This window comes from Triturus cristatus, chromosome 8 (genome assembly GCF_964204655.1).
Source record: "Triturus cristatus chromosome 8, aTriCri1.1, whole genome shotgun sequence".
NCBI lineage: Eukaryota > Metazoa > Chordata > Amphibia > Caudata > Salamandridae > Triturus > Triturus cristatus.
The window spans coordinates 1,555,059,387-1,555,082,484 of record NC_140591.1 but is presented as its reverse complement, the minus strand read 5'-3'; positions in this window follow the sequence as shown (position 1 = coordinate 1,555,082,484).

Sequence of the window (23,098 nt, the reverse complement as noted above, 5' to 3'; positions counted from 1 at the left end):
CCAGAAGTCTCTGCGCCAGGCGCTCGCCGTTGCTGTCATCAGGCAGCGCCTGGCCCCTACTTCAGTGCCGCTGGTGCCCCGCAGCGCGGGACGCACCTGTAGTGGGAGCCTGTTTGCTGTGAGACAGCACCAAGTATTCCGGAGGACGCTGTGAGGGGAACGGCCTGGGCGAGAGAGCGGGGCTAATCATACCAAGATCCATACCGGCGCCGCCGTGAGGGGAACGGCCAGCGTTGCGGGACTACATCCCCCAGAAGTCTCTGCGCCAGGCGCTCGCCGTTGCTGTCATCAGGCAGCGCCTGGCCCCTACTTCAGTGCCGCTGGTGCCCCGCAGCGCGGGACGCGCGCGGGCGCTGCCCGGGCGAACCCCGGGCCAAGGGCGGGCCCGTCCGCGCCCGTCAGAGTCCGAAGGAGGCCGGGTCGGGCCACCCCCCTAACGCCACACAATGGGTAAGGGCAAACAAGCAGCATCCCTAGCAGGGAGCGGGAAGAAAGCGAAAGTGCCCCGCAAATCTGACTGTATCATCTCATATTTGTCGTCCGCCGTCGGGGTGCTATCTAAGGAAATTGCCAACGCTGAATTGAAACTTGGACTGGTACCTCCTACTTTGCCTTGTGACCACAGTGAGGGTGTGGTCACTCCAAGTATCCCCTTGGAGCCCGTTGTAGTAATTTCTAATCCCCCTATTACACATGAGCCTGCCTCCTCTACCCAGGGTGAGGTGGTTCAATCAGAGTCACAGACCTGTGTCACTTCGGGAGTTGTGAGAAATTGTAAGTGGAAGTGTACGAAACGGCCTAAACCTGTTCCGGCATTGACCTCGGAGGAGCATCTAGGGGCCCCTATGGCGGTCATCCTAGAAAACCTAATTGCATCACGGGTGGAACCTTTACTGGTGGGCATCGCGAAAGACATTGTGGAGACACTTAATGCTTGTGTAGCAGATCTGCTTAAAAAATGTTCCAGCTTGGTAGCCTCCATTAAGGAGCTTTATCAACAGCAGGGGGGGGACAGGGTGGGGTTAGATCATCAACCTAGGCTAGATAGCGGCATTGGCGTCTCTTTGGGGCCATTGTTTCAATCATGTCCCCCTAAGGTAGGCATTCCCCCTCGTAGGGAGTCGGTACTGGTTCCCCCCCCTCCTACTCCACAATCGTTACAAACCTCACATTTAAATAGCCACAGGGCGGGTGAGGTTGGCAATGTTGTTCCTCAGCCCACAGTAAGGAGCTTGTTACAGGTTAAGGGCAGTCAGGTTATACTTGATCTTCCCCCGGAATCAGCTCCTCTGGTGGCCGTTTTTGTTGGGGTCCCCCCGCTCCAAACGGGTGCAATGGAATCTACGCATGATTTATTGAGCTTACTAGATCATGGTGTACAATGCGTAGCTGCGGTGGCCTGGACTTTTCTTCAAATATCATTATGGCTAGAAGGGTGGGGTGGGTGGGACGACGCTCAAAGCGATTGATGGGGGATTGTGTATTTGTTAACTTCAATAGACCAAATATTGCTGACAGTCTGTTTTGGGATGGGTCTGAGATCAGACAGGGGGAAATGCGAGCAGTCCCCCTTGGGTTCTTCTATCAACCTGCCTCTCTCCCCCTCCCTGGGTTACACAATCATCGGGTTTTACCCCGCAACGCTAATTATATCCCGCCCCCACCCTTGAAGCCTCACTCCTTCACAAGAGGGCCTTCCCTGGGAGGGGCTCAAAATTTTGGAGCTCCGCATATGCCGGTAGCTTCCCAACCTCCTCAGAACGTCTTGCTCCCACAGCCTCCCATTTTGACACTGAATAATTACTACTCCCCACTGTCAGATTTGGAAACTAATGATTGACTGTCAGACATCTGTTCCCTGTTCTGATTATTCTGCTGGTGGGGTTAGTTGTAAATTACTTAGTTGGAATGTGGCTGGGATAAGCTCTAAAAAAGCGGACCCATCCTGGCTGGACTTTTTAGGCAAACATGACATTATTGCCATTCAGGAAACTTGGGACCTCTCTAGCAATTTCTGTGTGGATGGCTACTCCAGCTTTGTCGTTCCGGCTGTCTCGGGGGGGGCTGGTCGACCCAAAGGGGGTCTACTGCTTCTTTCGTCACTGCATTTGTCGGGTACTTTTACCCGGCTGCCCACCGAGTCTAATAATTTCCTTTGTGTCGAATGGCTGGTTTCCCACACTTTGAAATTTTTATTAATTAATTTTTATAATGCAAGAGAAGGCGCTGATGTCACACAATATGTGGCCGCCTTGCAATCTTTTATGCTGGAATATAGTCAGAAACAAAACACTGGTTTCGAGTTCGTCCTTATGGGCGATTTTAATATTCATCCTTGTGTCGACGAGTGCTACCTAAAGTGCCTTGATGTCTATGAGGGGCCGGTAGGCGCCTTGGCTCCTCATTTTGAGCATACTAAGCAGGGGTAGGCCCTTGAGGTTCTCCTCGCCACAACCAACATTTTTGAGTCTAACCTCATAGAGGTTGGAGGGAGGGCCTCCACTTTTAAAGGCTCTTTTCTGGGCTCAGTAATCGACTACTTTTTTTTATCCACTGGGGTTTTAGCTAGGGTTCTTTCCCACTCAGTTATTCCATCTGTACATAGCGATCACAATCCGGTATTTTTAGAGGTGGCTCTGCCAAAGAGTCTGGGCGTAGTGCACCATCCCTGCCCAAGAGATCTTCCCCTGATTGTGAAAGATCAGGGTCGCAGGGTAAAATGGGCCAAGGTGGTCCCTGCTTCCTTTTTAGAGGAGCTTTGTGCTAAGATGGATGGGCCGTGGACCACCTGTGCGAACAAACATTCGACTGCAGAGGAGGTGGTCAGGGGCATTGAGGCCATTTGCGTACAGATTTCCCGGGATCTGACTTCCAACTATTCTTGCCGAAACAACAGTAATCACCCTAGATGGTTTGATGGGAGTTGCTCCAGGGCTCATAGGATTTTGTTTGATGTATTAAAAAAGAGCCCTAGGGATCGGGGAGAAATCTCACACGCGAGAAGGGCCTATAAAGCGGCCATTGCCAAAAGAAAAAAGGAAATTAAATCGGAAGCCAGGAATAATCTCCTATCTATTGATGTCCTTCGCGACAGTGGTAAGTTCTGGGCCACAATAAATAACCCATTATTCTCGGATGTTGAGGGCACCACCCAAGATTGTGTTATTCAGGACGAGCTCTGGTATGACCACTTCAGTAAAATCTATGGGGCTTGTGGCGCTAACTCTAATAGTGGTCCTCTTCCTCTTGCATCTTGCTCCATGCCTTTCTTAGTTTTTGAGCAGGGGGATGTGGAAAAGGCGATTAAGGAGTCGGCCAAGAATAAGGCACCTGGCCCTGATGTTGTACCAGCAGACCTTTTCGCCTATTCTCCTAGTGTCTGTTCAGGGATCCTAGTTAATGTTTTTAATGCCGTCTCAAGCTATAGGTTTCCAGCCTCATGGGCAACTGCTCTTATTATACCCATTTTTAAAAAGGGCCAACGTGATGACCCCTCGTGCTACAGACCTATCTCCCTGCTAGACTCTGCGGTTAAGATCTTGGGCAGGGTCCTACTTGGTAAACTCAGGGATGCCCTAGACAGCAGGGGCATTTTATCTAATTTGCAATATGGTTTTAGAGCAAAGAGGGGGACTTTGGATCAGTGTCTAAATCTCCAACTTTTAATCAGCAAATATACGGTGGCGAAGGACGGGTCCCTTTTTATGGCTTTTATGGACCTGTCCTCCGCCTTTGATTTAGTCAACCGGTCCAAGCTCTGGTGCATCATGATGGATTTGGGAATTGACCCGCCTTTAGTAAATTTTCTTGCAACTTTGCATCAGGATTTATCCGCTTCTGTGAGGGTCACTCAGGATGGGAAATGCACGAAGCACTTTAGGTCGGAGAGAGGGGTGAGGCAGGGGTGTATCCTTGCCCCACTCCTCTTTACAATTTATATTAACGGTCTGCCGGGGTCTCTGGGGGTTCCGAGAGCAGATGCGCCTCGTGTGAGGGAACTGGCTGTTCCGGTTCTTCTCTATGCGGACAATGCCGTTTTGTTGGCCCGCACTGCGGTGGGGCTCCAGAGATTGTTGGATGCCTTTGGAGCATTTATGGCTGCTCTGGATCTTAGAGTGAATATTAAAAAATCCCATTTTATGGTTGTGGGGAAACAGCGCTAAAAGCTTATGTCTAGATCCTTATTTTGCAATGGGGAAGAGATCTCCAGGGTCAAGGTCTTCTGCTATTTGGGAGTCCTCTTTGATGAGAATGGCTCCTGGGGCCCGCAAATTAAACTCAAACGCAACTCTGTAGCCAGGTCTACCTCAGCTGTGATGAGTTTTGCTAAGAAGTTGGGGGCTAGGCCTATGGAAGCCTTGCTGAAAGTTTATACTGCAAAAAGCCTGGCCATCGCCACTTATGGCGCAGCTCTGTGGGGCTATGTTACTCAGGACATGATTCAAGTAGCAGAAAACAGATTCCTGCGTTCTTTGCTATCAGTTCCCCAATCAACCCCTGTTTTTTCCATCCATGCGGAGGTTGGTTTGGGCTATGTTTCTGATAAACTGAAGCTGGCCCCATTGTTATTTTGGGTGAAAACCTGGTTAAACCAGGAAATCTCCCTTAATCACCAGATCTTGACTGATGTTTTAGCCTTAGATCATGAATCCCCTGGTTAGAGTATATTAGAGTGGCGTTCTCTACCATGGGGCGCCCTGAGCTTTTTTCATCCCCATCTCTTATAGTTAAAGCAGACATTGCGTGGACCAGGCAGTCTTTTTTAGATAGGCTTACTATGGACCGCGAGGAGACGGAACTTCGAAAACCAAGTGTGAGAGCGCATTTTTTGCTTCTCTCGTCTCCTTCGCTGGAACCCTATCTAAGCATTGTCTCAAATCCTCTCCATAGATTTTTATTACTGCGTTTTAGGTTTAATCTGATCCACTATTCACTTGGCTCTTATCCACTGTGGGGCAAGCCCGAATGCAGCGCACCATGCCACTGTGATGATTTTTCTTGCCAGGATACTCTGCATTTTATTATGTTTTGCGAGTTTTATTCTGTTAGCCGTAAAAAATATTTACTCCCAATTTTAAAGGAAGCAGGCTTTCTACAAGTTAGACCTGCCCTGCTGTTTCTTCAACAGCTGAGTAGTACTCGCATGATTTTTAGTGTGGCAAACTTCCTGGTGGCTGCTATGCGCTGCAAGGCGAAACAATCCCTTAGCTTGGGCAATACATGAGTAATTTTTTAATGATGACTTTTTAATTGTTTGTATGTTGTTTCATTATATGGATTTATTGTAATCTTATTTTGTATCGGTTATGTCATGGCATGTGTTTTTATGAATTTCTGTACTTTTATGATTTTAACTAATCGAATAAAGTGTTTTGACTGACTGACTGACTGATATGTTGACAGGGCAGACATGGGCTTGCTCATGGCTACTGATGAAGGACAGGAGGAAGAGAAGGACCCACTCCCTGACCTGCTTTCTCAGAACCCTGATGATGGGTCAGTTGATGGTGTAGCCTTGGCAGGCAGCCTCACTGCCCAGCAGCAAACTGACTGCAGAAACCTTCTCAGCCAGTTTAGACATATGTTTTCTCTGACTCCAAGTCAGACCACCTGGTGCACTCATGAGGTGGACACTGGGGACAGTCTACCTGTGAAGAATAAGATCTACAGGCAACCTGACCATGTCAGGGACTGTATAAGGACAGAAGTCCAAAAGATGTTGGATCTGGGTGTGATTGAACCCTCAGTTAGCCCTTGGACTAGCCCAGTAGTCCTGGTACCTAAACCTCACACCAGTGGTGGAAAAAGAGAGATGAGGTTTTGTGTAGACTACAGGGGTCTCAATGCAGTCACTAGGACTGATGCCCATCCCACCCCCAGGGCAGATGAGCTAATAGTTACTTTGGCCTCAGCCAAGTTACTAAGCACATTTGACCTGACAGCTGGCTACTGGCAAATCAGTCTAGCTGATGATGCAAAGCCAAAGACAGCATTTTCTACCCCTAGTGGGCACTATCAGTTTGTGGCAATGCCCTTTGGGTTGAAGAAGGCACCTGACACTTTCCTAAGGTTGGTGAATCAAGTCCTTACAGGCCTGGAAGACTATAGTGCAGCATATCTAGATGATATTGCTGTCTTTAGCTCCACCTGGGAGGATCACCTGGTCCACCTGAGGAATGTTTTGGAGGCCCTGCAAAAAAAGCAGGCCTAACTATCAAGGCTACTAAGTGCCAGATAGGGCAGAGTCAGGTTGTGTAACTGGGCCACCTTGTAGGTGGAGGCCAGGTTCAGCCATTGCAGAGAAAAATCCAGACAATAATGAAATGGATTGCTCTAACTACCCAGACTCAGGTGAGAGCCTTCTTAGGCCTGACTGGGTACTATAGGAGATTTGTCAAGGGGTATGGATCAATAGTGACACCCCTGAATGACTTAACTTCTAAAAAGATGACCAAAAATGTTCAGTGGACAGCGAGCAGTCAAAAGGCGTTTGATGACCTGAAGCAGGCCATGTGCACTGCTCCCATTCTGCAGAGTCCTGACTACTCCAAGAAGTTAATTGTCCAAACAGATGCATCTGAATTGGGGGTAGGGGCTGTACTGTCACAATTGAGCGATGAAGATCAGGATCAGCCAGTAGCTTTCATAAGCAGAAGGCTGACCCCTAGAGAGAAACATTGGTCAGCCATTGAGAGGGAGGCCTTTGCTGTGGTTTGGGCTCTGAAGAAGTTGAGGCCATACTTGTTTGGTACTCACTTCCTTGTTCAGACAGACCATAAGCCCCTCTTATGGCTAAAACAAATAAAGGGTGAAAACCCCAAACTGCTTAGGTGGTCCATTTCCCTACCGGGGATGAACTTTACAGTGGAACATAGACCTGGGAGTAACCATGCCAATGCAGATGGACTCTCTAGGTATTTCCACTTAGAACATGAAGACTCAACTGGTCAAGGTTAGTTTAATGTCCCTGCGTTTGGGGGGGTTGTGTAGGAGAGTAGGATCTGCTTCACATAGGTACCCCCACTTTTTGCTGGTGTTTCACTGTTTTTCTACTTTAGTCTGGCTGTGGCTCTGCTAATCAGGACCACAGCCTAGCTGCTTCCTCTCTACAATGGTTTGCCTGTACATTAGGTACATATCTAATTGGATTCTGGAGTGCCTTATAAGCCCCTAGTATATGGTATACTATGTACCTAGGGCATAGGTACCTCAGCGGCTTACCAGGGGCTGAAGCATGTATTATGCCACCCCTGGGAAGCACTCCAAAATGGCACCACAGGTCTGCTACTGCAGCCTGGGTAAGGGTGTGCTTGCACCCCTTACTGTGGTATAGGCTACCTATATCACTACCATTGCACACACATATAAAACCTACAAGTCACTCATATGGCAGGCCTTAACAATCCTGAAGGCAGAGTGCTTGGTTTTTATGTGAGAGGGTGCCCCTGCATGAGCAGAGCCCCTCTGCAGCGTTCAGAGTATCTCTTCTGATCCTGTTTGTGGTGCAGCCTGACCATATACTCTTAAGTGCATTATAACCTCGCGGTAAATGATAACTTTGGGATGGCTGCACGGAAACATGTCGTGTTTGGTGTCAAACGCTTTGGAATACTACCCCACCACCCCTCCAGTTCTGGTGGCGGGGGTAGTATTCCACCCTTCTAGAGGGAGAGACATGTTCACACTGGTCTAACCTGATAGGACTATCTACAGCCCTGGCATCACAAAATGGATGCCTCTGCCACAGACGCGGGTCTGACCTCCTGCTGCTGATGGAATCTCCGGCAGGGGAGGCCTGGACAGTAGGTTTCCTGTCCCAGGGAGGTGTAACCACCTCCCCAGACAGGCAGATGTGTATTGGGGCTGGGCGGGAGCACTCTCTGGTGCTTTGAAGTCTTGCACTGGGGGCACATTTGGTGTCCCTGTGCATAGTCCAGTTCAAACCGGTTGCCCCTGCTCTGGCATGAAACTGGACAAAGGAAATGGGTGTAACCACCCCTCTTTCCAAACCCTCCCATAGGTGGGTCCCGAGAGTATGTCCAACCCCCAAACTTAGTATAAGTATGGGAACCCAGTCCTTGCGACTTTAGATTACCCTGGACAAAACTCTGCAACATATATCCTGGACCTTCGACGTTCTATTTTGACTAGAAGACTGAAGAAATCTCCCTTGGGGTCAAGGAGTGACTCCCCTGCTTGGCAGGCACCAAAGAAGCAACTGACCTGTCTGCATCGCTGAAGCTCCCGCCGGATGCCAAAGTCTTTGCATCACCAGAGGTGGATTTCCAGACTTCCCTGAGGCTACCCTGAGTCCACAGCAAAGCTGAGGCCCGTGGCTATCGTGGGTGATGTGGAACCGTGACCCCTGAACACCGTGAACTTTTGCAGCAACTCTATATTCCTGGTCTTCCTTGAAGTTGTGTTTTGGGCTCCAAGTAGCACCAGCCTTCTGCACCTCCTGCACCAAAGATTGCTGGCCTCCACTCCACGAGTGACCTGTGGGCCAGTTTCAAGTGCGACCGCTCGAGGCTCCTTTGTGATCGCTAGCCCGTTGGCTAGTAGGTCCCCATGAAGGCAACTCCTCTTCTACTTGGGATTTCCTGGTTGCTCCAGATGTGCCCCGACTTACCCTTGCTGGGTGAGTCCCTCAGACCTTGCTGGTCTGCAACGCAGTCCTTTCTCTGACTTTCTCTGACCCCACCTAACCTCTCTTGCTCCTGCAGGAGAGGTTAGGTGGGGTGTTGCAGTGAAAACAGTTTCACGCATGAGATATTGAACGGATGGAATCTGGTTAATCAAAAAAGTAAACAGACCGAGTGCTGCCAGATGAAACAGGGGATTATCTCTTAAAACTACATCATTGAATTGCATGTGTTAATTAAGGAGAAATGAAGAGCACTTTACAAGATAAAGATTTTTTAATGAGATTTTGCATATAAACTGGAGGATAATTTTACAATGTATGTTTTACTGTTATTTTCAGTTGCCCCTGACGAAGGGCCCACAAAGGCCCGAAATGCATTGGGTTCAAATAAACTGCTTCTGATGAATACAGCGCTTGTACGTGTTCTGAATTAGAGGTTCGGATGGCTCATTTTCAACATTAGAAACCCAGGAAATTGCTTTCCTTGCATGATGGTCTGAAGAGTCTCAAGAGTGAAAGAGTGGACAACGGGAGTAAACAGGAGTAAAATGGTACAAAAAGGAAAGAGAAAATTGCAAACGCAGCACTGGCAGTGCCATTGGTTCTGGGGTGAAAAGTCACCCCAATAAAATGTGGTTAAGTTTTGAAACATGCAGTTTGGGCTAAGCACGTCACCAGTGAGCACGCGACAATGAATTTAAAGGTTTAACACGGAGGAACGTGATGTAAATAGAAGGTGTGCAGTCCGATCCAGATATGATGTTTATGAAGAGTCAAGACACCCATCAACTCACCTGAAGCACCCGACGTCTTTGGGCATTGGTCAATCCTGCCCTTGGTCACTGGCTAGTGACCCAGACTCTTTCCCCTCTGCTTTCAGGTTCCTTCCATCCTAGCTCCAGGCTTGGATCTCTTCGGACACTTCTCCTCTTCACGGCAGCAGCAGTTCTTTGCCAGCTTCCATTGTAATCGACGACGCGACCCGACACCAAAAGACACCTATGCACCCGGCTTCCCTGGGTGAGGTAACTCGAGTACTCCAGTGCTCCCGTGGGTGCTAGCCCTAGAACTTCTTAAGTCCAAAAGGGTTTGGTCCTGCCTCGATTCTAAGTGTCCCTAATCTTTAAATTTCCAACCGCGACATTGCCCATAGAAACTAATGGGAACCCGCGGTTGTGTTTACACACTGCACACGGCCCCCGTGGGTCCCCTGTGTCACTACCTTGGGTGGTTCCTTGGGGTCCCAGCGATTCTACTGGCTCTAGGCCTTGTGTCTAGTTCAATCGTGGTTCTTATACCAATTTTTTGGTATATGGTTTGGTACGCCCCTAGGGCCCAAACGTGTATTTGTGCTATTACTGTTGATTGCTAACTTGTAAATTAATTACTTCGAACTCCAGTCTCATAAAGAGACTAGAGGGGTGTGTTTTATCCTAAATACATATATTTTGAATATATACCTGGTGTGGTTGTCCTTTCATTTGATCATTCAAGAGATTATAGACTGGTAAAACAAGCTGCTTTACATTCCTTCAAGACTTAGCCTGAAGGCTGCTCTCCATAGCTACCACTAGGATGTCTTTCAATAAAGGTTGTCTTTAACCAATTCACCATAAGGGGTTGTTTGGACTGATACAAGGTGCCCACTGGAACTAGTGGACAGCATATATCAGGCCACCTTCTCACATTGTGTTGTAGTGAATTTATTTACATGCATGTGTTGGAAAGTTATGCGTAAGTGGAAGTGCTGTACATTGCAATAGGGATCCAAATCTCACAGTGCAGTTGGTAGTGTTGATTGATGAAATTTCTAGAGTAAAGTCCACAGTCCTTTGGAACATTGGTCCAACGTAGACCCGCCATCACATGTGTGGGAGTTTAGCAACAGTCAACAAGGTGAACGCTTTGCACACATTGGATGATGTCTAGACCAGGTAGTCACGTCTTGGTGGGTATGCATGGCCATCTGCCCCTTACTTGTCCTTCTTCGGACGGCCCCTCTTCTTCTTCTCAGGGGGACCCTCATGTGCAGGCTGCTGCGGGGCAGGGGACTCTCCGCCAGAGTCCAACTCCCTCCCTGTGGCAGTTGGTAATGTAGTGGCAACTGATATAGTGGGCACACGAGGAGGTGTGGTCATGTTGTTGGCTATCTGGCGGATGCATGTCAGTATGTCCCTATGCACCGCCGTAAGGTCATTTAATTTGTCCATTTTTTACTCCATCCGGTTCATGTGTTGTTCCACCGGGACATGTGAGAGTCCATTCTGGCATGATGTGCAGCCTGCTGTTTTTGTATGTCCCTGAGGATCCTCACAAACTGGTCAAATCCTCCGGTGCTTTCCTGGTACACATCTATGATGCATCCCAACTGCGGATCTTCCTGCAGTCCAGCTCCATCTGCAGGCTGTGACCTCACCCTGACCACTCAGACACCACCCCCCCCACATGGGCAGGACCTGCCCTTACAGGCACAGGCGACACTGTCTGTGTTGGCACTGGTGTTGTTGTCCGTCAGCTCCTGCCTACTCTGTGTACCTGTGCCATCGTTGTCCTGTTGCCTTGGTCTGTCTGTGTTGGCACGGGTGATTGAAGTGTTTGCAGGTGGTCCTGGAGTGGTGGCAGGGTGTGCTGATGTTGTAGCTGCTGGGGCTGGAAGCGGAGCCACACGGAGGTGCCAGGTCGTTCATCCTCATCCGAAGAGGACATGGAGGCATCCACACCGGGGAGCTCTGGCACATCCAGAGTGTGGGACTGGGATTCCTCTTCTGTTCTTGCTGTGTCCCCAGCATCCCCTTTGGGTGGAAGAGACACACAATGTATGTAATGTTTATGCACACATCAACGATTCACACACATTACAGTTGCATTGTCCTACATTGTCAGAGACAGGTGTCTATTTTGGTTTAGCACAATGTCATTTGATGCTTGAGCATTTTTATGGACACAAAGAGCTGTGTGCATGGACATCTCATATCATGATTGTTTGACTGTACATGGGCATTGCTACTCATATGCACTCATGTGCCAGACAAAGGTGTGTCCCTCCTCTCAACATAAGTACTTTAACAATGACATAAATACACTTCCACTTGCGATGTGTAGCACGTTTGGACGATGTGTACTGGCATTTGTGCTTGTATTTGTGAGTAACATTCTTGTGTCTGAACAACGTGGTCACAGTACGGTGTGGCTGCATTCACTGTAGAAATACTATTGTGTTGTGTGTGTCCCTACTTTACATATCATTTCACACATTGGATGGTGTTGTCCATAGCTAATGATGTTGGGGCAGAGTTCTGTGCGTGATAATGTCATTTATGTAGTCAATCTCATCCATGGTAAGGGGGATTGACCACGGCAGATCACAGACTTGCTCATGAGAATGAGGGCCAGGGGTTTGTGTGTTTGACTTATGCTGCTTTGAGTTGTATGCCTACTCCTACCCAGTCCAGGTTACTCCTTGTGTTGCAAGTGAAAACAACAGTGAGGGGAGTGTTGTGTGAGGGATGCAATCAGCGCTGCACGATGTAGGAGTGGAATGCAGATCACCACAGTGCCTTGTGTAAATGACACCATGCTACGGTGTCTGCTATGTTACTGTGGCCATTCCATTCACTGTCATGTGTCACTGGTGAATGGTGTGTATGTGGTTTGGGTTGTGGGTTTTGGTATGTGCTCTGTGTGCACCTCCTCAATTGTCATAGAGGACACAAACCTTCACAGCCAGGATTGGGGGCACCCCTGCCACACTGCAGGCCCAGACAGTGAGAGGATACATACAGTTGCAATGGCTGTCAGTGTGAAGTGTTTTGAGGGTGCAAGTGCATAGGTGGGACTTGCAGCCAATTCATGCATCTGGCCCATGTGGCATGCATCTTGCCAGGGCATTTACTTTTTGTGTGAGTGGTCCCAAGGGGTGTACTTGTTCCTGCTGTGAATGTGTATGTATTTGCAGGATTGCTGGTATTTGGTGTACTTGCAGGCCCACCTTCTCCCACAGTGGTCAGCCACTCCCCCCTGCAGGTTGCTTCCATTGTAGGGAGTCCTAGTTAAAGTTCTGGATGTCAAGCAGTGGTGTCCTGGTGTATGTTGGTACACAACCCCCACCAGGCACTTGTGCTCCCCATAGCAGGGCCCAGTGTCAGCCATATTGTCAGTACTTTTCCACTCCCTGTGAGGTGGACATGGTTCAGGGTGGGCTTGATGGACTATGTGGGAGGGGGTCTGGTGTCTGTGACTAAAACTCCCATCAGGCTTTTGGATACACCCAGCCTCCCAGCATACCCGACCTTCCTTCCCGTGACTCATCTTCCCTGGGAGGTGGTGTAACAGGTTTGGCCAGATGGCTGACAGTGTTTGTTGGTGTTTAGTACCAATGCATTGCTGTGTTTGTTGTTAGGTTTTTACATGTTATTACTGTGAGAAGTTGGCCTGATATATGCTGTCCACTAATTATAGTGGGCACCTTGTATCAGTCCAAACAACCCCTTATTGGTTATAGGTTAAAGACAACCTTTATTGAAAGCTATCCTAGTGGTAGCTATGGAGAGCAGCCATCGGGCTAAGTCTTGAAGGAATGTAAAGCAGCTTGTTTTACCAGTCTATAATCTCTTGAGTCACTAAATGAAAGATATCCAGGTATATATATAAAATATATGTATGTATTACTAAACACACCCTCCTAGTCTCTTCATGAGACTAGAGGTCAAAACACATGAGTTACACTTCAATAATCACAGTAAAATAGCACAAATACACGTCAGGCCCTAGGGGCGAGCCAAAGCATATACTAAAATAGTGGTATAAGAACCACAACTTAACTAGACACAAGACCTAGAGCCTGTAGAATCGCTGGGACCCCAAGGAACCACCCAAGGTAGTAACACAGGGGACCCACGGGAGCCGTGTGCAGTGTGTGAACACAGCCGCGAGCTCCCGTTAGCTCCTATGGGGAAAGTCGCGGTTAGATTTTTAAAGATTCGGGACACTTAGAAATGAGTCAGGACCAAACCCTTTTGGACTTAGGAAGTTCTAGGGCTAGCACCCATGGGAGCGCCGGAGTACTCGTGTTACCTTACCCAGGGAAGCCGGGTGCATCGGTGTCTTTTGGCGTCGGGTCACGTCGTCGATTTCAAATGGGAGCTGGCTAAGAAGTGCTGCTGCCGTGAAGATGCAAAGTGTCCGAAGAGATCCAAGCCTGGATCGAGGATGAGAAGAACCTGAAAGCAGAGGGGACAGAGTCTGGGTCACTTGTCAGTGACCAGGAAGGCGATGAGCAGATTCCCACCGATGCCGGGTGATTTCAGGTGAAAGAGGTGAAGCTTGACTCTTCAGCCATGAGGACCAGGAGGTGTCGAAGATGACCAGAAGCTGGATTTGAGCTGTCCCATAAATGATGTCGAGTGCTGCAGCATCGGTGCCCGGATTGGACACAACAAGCCTTGGCAACAGCAACCCATGCAGAAACGAGAAAGATGCTTCGGTGCAGACCAGCAAGGTCTGTGGGACTCACCACTTGGTTGGGAGTCAGGGTCCTTGTGGAGCAACCAGGAAAGCCCAAGGAAATACAAAGTTGCCCCCTCAGGGACCCACCAGTCGATGGACCAGGGATCATGAAGGGACCTCGAGACGAAACACAAAATGGCAGCCCACGGGTCACTCGGAATGACCCGGCTGACAATCTTTGGTGGATTCAGTGCTCGAGATGGGGGCTACAAGTCAGCCCAAGCACGTCTTCGAGAAATGTCAGGAAGTAAATGCACTTGCAGAAGTGCAGGTTAACCAGGAGTTCCAGTTCCACACTACTAATTACGAGGGCTGCGGGTCTCAGCTTTGCTGGGGACTCGGGTCGGCCTCTGAGATGTTTGGAAATCCTCTTTCTGGGCTGCAAATACTTCGGAGTCCGGCGGAAGCTTCGATGATGCAGACCAGCAAATTGCTTTGTTGGTGCCTGCCAAGCAGGGGAGTCACTCCTTGACCCCAAGGGATATTTCTTCAGTCCTCTGGTCTTGAGCAGAGCGTCGAAGGTCCAGGATTCAGTTTCAGGGTTTCGTCCAGGGTAATCTAAAGTCCTAAGGACAGGGGTCCCATACTTCTACTAAGGAAGGGGGTTGGACATACTCTTGGGACCCACCTATGGGAGGGTTTGGAAAGAGGGGTGGCTACACCCATTTCCTTTGTCCAGTTTCGCACCAGAGCAGGGGCTGGAAGCCTCTGAACTGGTTTGAGCTGGACTATGCACAGGGACACCAAATGTGCCCCCAGTGCAGGACTTCAAAGCACTTAGAGAGTGCTCCCACCCAGCCCCAATACACATAAGCCTGTCTGGGAGGTGGTTACAACTCCCTGTGACAGGACACCTGTTGTCCAGGCCTCCCCTGCCGGAGTTTCGGTCAGGAGGCCAAACCTGTGTCTGTGGCTGCAGCATCCATTTTGTGATGCCAGGGCTTTATTAAGTTTCTGGCGGGTATACCAGTGCTGTCATGTCTCTCCCTCTAGAAGGGTGGGATCATACTCCCACACCAGTTACTGGTATGGGGGTATGATTCCAAGGTGTTTTACACAAAACACAACATGTTTCCGTTCAGCCAGTCCAAAGTTAGCATTTACCATTTGGTTATAATGCACTTAAGAGTATATGGTCAGGCTGCACTACAAACAGCATCAGAGAAGGGTCTCCGAATGCTGCAGAGGGGCTCTGCTCATGCAGTGGCACCCTCTCACATAAGAAGCAAGCACTCTGCCTTCAGGATTGATAAGGCCTGCCATAGGAGTGACTTATAGGTTTATATGTGTGTATTTATATAGTGATATAGGTAACCTATATCACAGTAAGGGGTGCATGCACCACCTTACCCAGGCTGCAGTAGCAGACCTGTGGTGTCATTTTGGGTGGCTTTGCAGGGGTGGCATTTTACATGTTTCAGCCCCTGGTAGGTCTCTGAGGTACCTATGCCCTGGGTACATAGTATACCATATACTAGGGGCTTACAAGGGCACCTCAGTTCCAATCTGAACTGTACTTAAAGTACATGGAATCATTTTACAGAGGAAGCAGCTAGGCTGGGGCCCTGAATAGCAGGGTCCCAGCCAGACTAAAGTAAAAAACAGTAAAACACCAGCAAAAAGTGGGGGTAAACATATGAAGCATATCCTACTCTCCTACAATGACCTAGTGCTATATTACTCGGAGATAGCAGCTATTGCGTTTCTGTAACTGGCATACACATCACTGAATAACTTTTTTCAAGCTTAATTTGGTTTTGCTATCGCTACTTGTTTTCAATGTCCCCTTGGCAGTGATGTGTGTGTGTGTTGTCACACAATGTTGACTAGATTGGTTGTGTACTCACCATGCTCTGGCATTCCTGTCAATTCATGGATGCCCTCCAGTGGGAGTATGGCCCGCACTTTCTCCTCCCAGGACGTGAAGTATGTTGGTTTTGCAGGAGAGCCACCACCAGTACGCTCTCTCAAGGCATGCTCTCTGGCTATGAGCTTCTTGACCCTCCTTCGCACATCGTAGTACCTGTTCTGGATGTCATCCTTTGTGCGCAGGCAAGGTGCTTGTGCGTTCACCTTGTCAACGATCCTCTCCCACATCTTTTTTTTCTGTGACATGGGGGTCTGTTGGACCAAGGTTCCAAATAAATGTGGCTCTACTCATAGTATTTCATCAACCAATACTTCCCACTCACTATCTGTGAACTTTTGATTCTATTCTCCTGTGGGGCCATGGTGCTTTGTGGTTGTGGAGAGTGATGTGTGTGTGAGGATGTAAGTAATGATGAGTGGGTGTCAGTTTCTCTTGCTTGTTGTGAGTGTGTTTAGGAGGTGATAATGGCGTGGACGTTGTATGGTGTGGGAGTTGTGGCTATGGCTCAGAGTGCAGTGTAGTTGTCTTCTCTGCTGGGATGTGTTTGAAAATGGCAAAGGATCATGGTAGTGGATTTGGGCCTTAATGTAGGTGGAGTTGTGGGTGTGTTTTTTTTTTCTTTCTTGATTGATTTGGACATTGCTTGTTTGATTCTTTTTCTCTGGATTTAAACGTGGGTTTTGTTGTGCATGATGGAGACCTTCAGTTGACTGGGAATGGCACGAACAGGGGCAATCGGGAGGTACTCCGAGTCTGTCTCACTCACAATGTGCTGTGTTGCAGTGTTTGCGTACGGGTTGGTCACGACGGGCTGTTTTCAATGGTAGTCACTGTTTCCCGTATGTCTCGTTCTTCCGGATTGTGCTCCGTATGAGTCGTTTTCCTTTTGCACGCATTGCATCGTACTCATACGTTCGTACGGAGTGTATATGTGTTGTTCGGGTCCAGTCCGGGTCTGTGTCGGTCGGTACGTTTCGCGTTCCTTTTACGGGCGGGTCACTGTTTACCCTGCGGATTGCACTACATGAGACTCGTTTGGAAATCACACTCATGGCATAGTACTCGTACGGTCGTACAGAGTGTGTACGTGTGGGTCGGACTCCAGTCCCGGTCCGTGTCAGTCGGTACGTTTTATATCCCGGATCGGAATCGGGCCCATAGCGTTAAAGAGAAACCTTCTTATTGCAATCAGCATATGGACACCTGTTGATTCATTTATAACGTTTACAATATGTAATCTGAAATTGCCAATACCAATCATACTCATTGCAGGATCTGTGTGAGCCATTTGAAAAAAACGGTTCACTGATAGAATATCGATGCCCAAAATATCCCCATACACAAATATCGATGCAAAAATATCGACATCCTACATTTAAAATTGTAAGTACAAAAATATCGAAACAAAAATATCAATGTAAAAAATATAGATGTACAAAATATCGATTTTTTTATTGAAATAAAAATTAGTGTTAAATATATTAAATAATCAAAATTAACTTAAAAAAATATTTATATTTAATATATATTTACAAATATAATAACATAAATGTAATGTTAAAAATATTTAAACATACATATATAAAATGTAATATGTATATATATATATATTTCCTTTAAAACAATTAATAAACTATTAATTTTAATTTATTTTATAAATATATAAAAATTTACAAATAAATATATATATGTTTACATACACTTATAACGTAAAATCTAATTAAAAACATGTTATAAATTAAAACATTACAATATTTAATAGTCTTTAAAATTAAATTTTGAACTCCATTGAGTACAGCAGTAGGGAAAGTGTTGGATAGCGGAGGGGTAACAATTACTATTTCCACACCAGTGGGTGCAACATTAGGGAAAGTGTTGGATAGCGGCGGGGTAAAACTTACTATTCTCACTCCAGTGAGTACAACAGCAGAGAAAGGGTTGGATAGCGGAGGGTTAAACCTTAATATTCCATATAAAGGAAATCAATATTAATAAATACAAAAGATTTATACATTTATTATAATTAAATTACTTCCCACCCTAGTCCCCTATAAACCCACAACCCGCTCCTACAAACATGACACAATTAACATAATTGCCAATTAAAAATAATAATAATTAACAGCCAATTAATTAATAATTGATAATAAATTAATTCCCAATTAACACTGTAAAATCTAAATTAAATAAATACTAATACATAAAAAAATTATAATTAATTTATCATAATTAAATTACTTCCCACCCTATTCCCCTATAAACCCACAACCCGCTCCTAAAAAAAGTCACAATTAACATAATTGCCAATTAATTAATTAAAAATAATTAAAGAACAATAATAATTAATAATAAATTAATTCCCACAATTAACATTATAAAATCTAAATTAAATAAATACTATTACATAAAAAATAATCATTAATGAATTATAATTAAATTACTTCCCACCCTATTCCCCTATAAACCCACATCCTGCTACAGAACTAAAAAACGCAAAATTTAATTAAGATAAAATTTATAACTACTAAAAATGTAACATATTAAAAAATGAAACAAATTCTTATACAAAAAATAGGTCACATACTTTTAAAATACATACTAAAATACATAATACTAATAAAAACATCGATATTTAAAACAACAATATATTTGCAAATGATGTTAACATCTTTGATATTTCCAAAAATGATTTTCTCACCTGCAAGTTAATATTCTTGATATTCTTCCTGTCGATATTTCTGTATCACGATATTTAAAAGTCGATATTGTCTATATCAACATTTTAAACTCGATATTCTGTCTGTGTACTATCCACAACTGGCATTAACTCAGTGCATGATGACAGAATATTCACATACCTTTCAATACAATATTTCACATGTCGCCATATGGATGTAAAATGGTATTAACCTTGTCATTTGCTCTCAGTAAAATGCACGTTCAATTCCCCAATGTAAATGTACCATAATTTGTCATAGGAATGCCATCCTCCACATATAACGGGTTGATTGTACCCAGTATCGACATCTAATAGATTAAAGAACACTCTTAAATCCAAATTCACAAAGACACCACAGTTACCACATGTCAATTGTAAACTATTCCTACTTGTTAATTATGTTTGATTGATATCATATTGATTATTAATATCAAGTGACATGCATCTCTCGTTGCTGTCAGTAAATGCATCTTAATATATAAATGCTAAAATCCATTCTTTCTTCCGCAAAAATCACAAATTGCAGTACAAACTAGTTTTAAGGTAAATTTTGAATCATTAAAACAAAATCACAAAGATATGGCCAGAAAGAACCCAAAACCTAACATGTGGATCACCCACAAATTTCTGAAGTAAAAAGCAGCAATGAAAATGACGCATAGAAATCTACCTTGCATTGCTATCTCATATTATTAAAGCAATATATTAAAAACGAAACCTGAAAGCAGTGGTAACAACCAACAATGGAATAGCAAACCACACTGTAACAACGCGTTCATAGTTGAAGATCATAATAGAGCAATTGACACGGCATGAAAATCTTTCCCAAGGCCTCCAGGACGAAACTGGCAATTAAATAAATTTCACTTGTCTAGTCAGTACTGCAAGCCATAATAAACAACTGTAGAGACACGCCCGACCTGTATTTAAATTAATCTTTCCAAATGCTGTGTATAAGAAATGGAGGTCTCTAGTTGACAGGTTTGTACCCTGTCCAAGTAGGGACCCTTCCTTCTAGTTAGGGTAAGGGGATAAAACTTCTAAAATAACCCCTGCTCACCCCCTTGGTAGCTTGGCAGAAGCAGTCAGGTTTATCTCAGAGGCAATGTGTAAAGCATTTGCACATAACACACAGTAATACAGTGAAAAGACTACAAAGGGACACCACACCAGTTAGTTTTAGAAAAATAGCCAATATTTATGTGTGTAAAAGAAGGTAAAAACAATAAAAATACAACATACATTAATACAGATATGAATATTGCTAGAACGGGTTGGGGCAGTGCATCAAGTAACTTATGAGCAGTGCCCCAGGCCATGTTGCAGCCAGCCAGTGAGTTGGGTTTTATGATCTGCAACTACTGTGCATGCATTCAAAGTGCCGCTGCTGACCACATTCCTCTAAATGCTCCACCGGCCGAAGGACCTGCTCCTCCACTCATCCATCCAGACCACCCGGGAGCTTCATTCCAGCTTCCACTTTCTTCTCCTTCTGCATTTTCTCATCTCTTCCCGCCTGTCGCTTTGTGCCTTTTCTCGCCGTGTCCCCGCAGCTGCCAGTCCCCCGCAGCCTCACCCTCCTCTTGCACAGCTCTCCCCTTTCCCACCTCCCAGTGGTCCAGCCTACCCCCTCATGCCACTCCATGGTCACTTCAGCTTGACCGCATGGTGGACACACACAGTGGGTGCGCCGCAGGTGCGCCAAAGGCACCTGGAGCGCTCCCAGCACCATGGGCCATGGCCCTAGGACCATCCCCCACTACCTGCCAGCACCCTCCATGCCCTCAACATCGGACACCACACCGCCTGCCGCCAGACATCTCCGAAGGACACCTAGGGTCCCTTCTCCTGAGACACTGCTGCTGCACCTTCGCCTGCCACCCCACAATAGCCCCACCTACTGCACAACCAACACATTCCAGACTCGACTCTCTTAGCTGTATCCTGCTCATCACACACTCCCTCCACAAACACACCTTGGAGATCTAGGACCTACTCGACCCTGACATCGCCTTCCTCACGGCAACCTGGATGAATTCCATTTCTGCCCCGTTCATCGTCACGGCCATCCCGGTCGGCTACAAGAGCATTCACAAGGACAGCATCAACAAACTGGGTGGAGGCATTGCCATCGTACACAAAAGCACCCAACATGTAGCACCTTCACTTCCAGGTCCAGACTAACCAGAACACCACCCTCCGTGGGACCCTCATCTACAGACCTCCCAGACCCCGTCCACCCTTCAGCAACTCTATCCTCGACTTCAACGCACCCCACGCTCTCGCCTCCTCTGACTACAGCCTCCTTAGCGATCTCAACTCTCATCTGGACAACCCCAATGACAAGAGCACATCGTCCCTGCTGGATAATCTCACTGCCGTCGGACTCAGACAACAGGTTACCTCTCCAAACCACCCAGTAGCACACACGCTCAACCCAGTGGTCTCCGCCAGCGATAACGTCTCCTTCAGCCACACCTTCGTGCTACCTTGGACCACTCACCACTGCATCCACTTCTCCTTCACCAAACCCACTGTACACCACCACACCCACTGCTACCCTCGCAGAAGCTGTAACAAGGTCACTGAAGAACAGGTCACCGCCTCCCTCAGCAACATCCCACCTCTGACTTCTGCGGAAGCTAATACCTCAGCTCACAAACTCCACCAATGGACCTCCAACTGTGCCAACACACTGGCTCTTTTCAGGAAAGTTCCAGGCAAATCACACTCCAAAAAAGCCAGCTGGTTCTCCCCTGCCCTGCATGAGTCCAGACACTCCTGTAGATGGCTCAAAAATAGATGGAGAAGCAGCAAGACCATGTAAGACTGCTCAGCCTTCAAAACTGATGTCACCTCACATCATCATTTCATCAGAACAACAAAGAAAAAGGGCTTAAAAGGAAGGATCAATGCCAACGCGCACAATAGCAAGGAACTTTTCACTGTAGTCAAAGATTTCGCCAAACCCAGCACAGGGACAGCAGGCATCCGACCCTCCCAAGATCTCTGGAACAACCTACACTCACAATCATCACACCCAACGACACCAGACCCTGATCAGTTGGACTCCCCTGACCACTGACGACACTCTCATGATCATAAAGAGCATCCACTCAGGCTCACCATCGGACCCCTGCCCGCACCACATTTTCAACAGAGCCGGCAACTCCATCACCCCTGAATTCCACCGCACCATCAACTGCTCCATCAACTCCGCCACATTCCCAGAAGACTGGAAACACACAGAGATCAACCCCTTGCTGAAGAAACCCTCTGCTGACCCGAAGGACCTCAAGAACTTCAGACCCATCTCTCTGCTCCCCTTTCCAGCCAAGGGCATCGAGAAGGCAATCAATGCCCAAATTTCCAAGGTCATCGAGGGGAACCACATCCTGGACCACCCGCAATCCGGCTTCCGAAGCAATCACAGGAGACCGCCCTAATCGCTGCCACAGATGACGTCTGCATTCTCCTCTAACGAGGCGAAACTGCAGCCCTCATCCTCCTGGACCTCTCGGTCGCCTTTGATACCATCTCCCACCGCACCCTATGCATAAGACTCCACGATGCCGGCATCTGTGAAAATGCCCTGGAATGGATCCGTTCCTTCTACACCGGCCGCACACAGATAGTCAGGCTACCACCGTTCCTCTCTGAACCCACAGAAATCAGCTGCGGAGTGTCTCAGGGCCCCTTCCTGTGCCCCACTCTCTTCAACATCTGTATGACCCCCCTTGCAGCCATTGTCAGGAAGCACAGACTCAACATTGTCTCCTATGTCTACGACACCCAGCTGATCCTCTTCCTCACCAATGAACCCAAAGTCGCCGAGAGAAACTTCCACAATGTGATGAAGGCTGTCACCACCTGGATGAAGGACAGCTGCCTCAAGCTAAACTGAGAGAAGGTCGAAGTACTCATCTTGGGCTCCACCCCCTACACTTGGGAGAACTCCTGGTGGGCTGCAGATCTTTGATCTCCGCCCACACCCACAGACCACGCAAGAAGCTCAGCATCAATTTGGACTTCTCACTCCCCATGAACCACCAGATCAATACTGTCTCATCATATTGCTTCCACATGCTATGCGTTAAAGATCTTTAAGTGGATCCCCAGCTAGTCCAGAAAGTCAGTCACCCACGCAGTCATCAGCAGCAGACTCGACTATGGCATCACCCAAAAACTCCTCAAGAAACTGCAAAGCATCCAGAACACCGCCGCCAGACTCATTCGCAACATCGCCCGCTGCAGCCACATCACCATCCACCTGAGGAACCTCCACTGGCTCCCAGTCAACAAAAGGATCACCTTCAAGCTCCTCATGCACGCCTACAAAGCCCCAAATGACATGGGACCT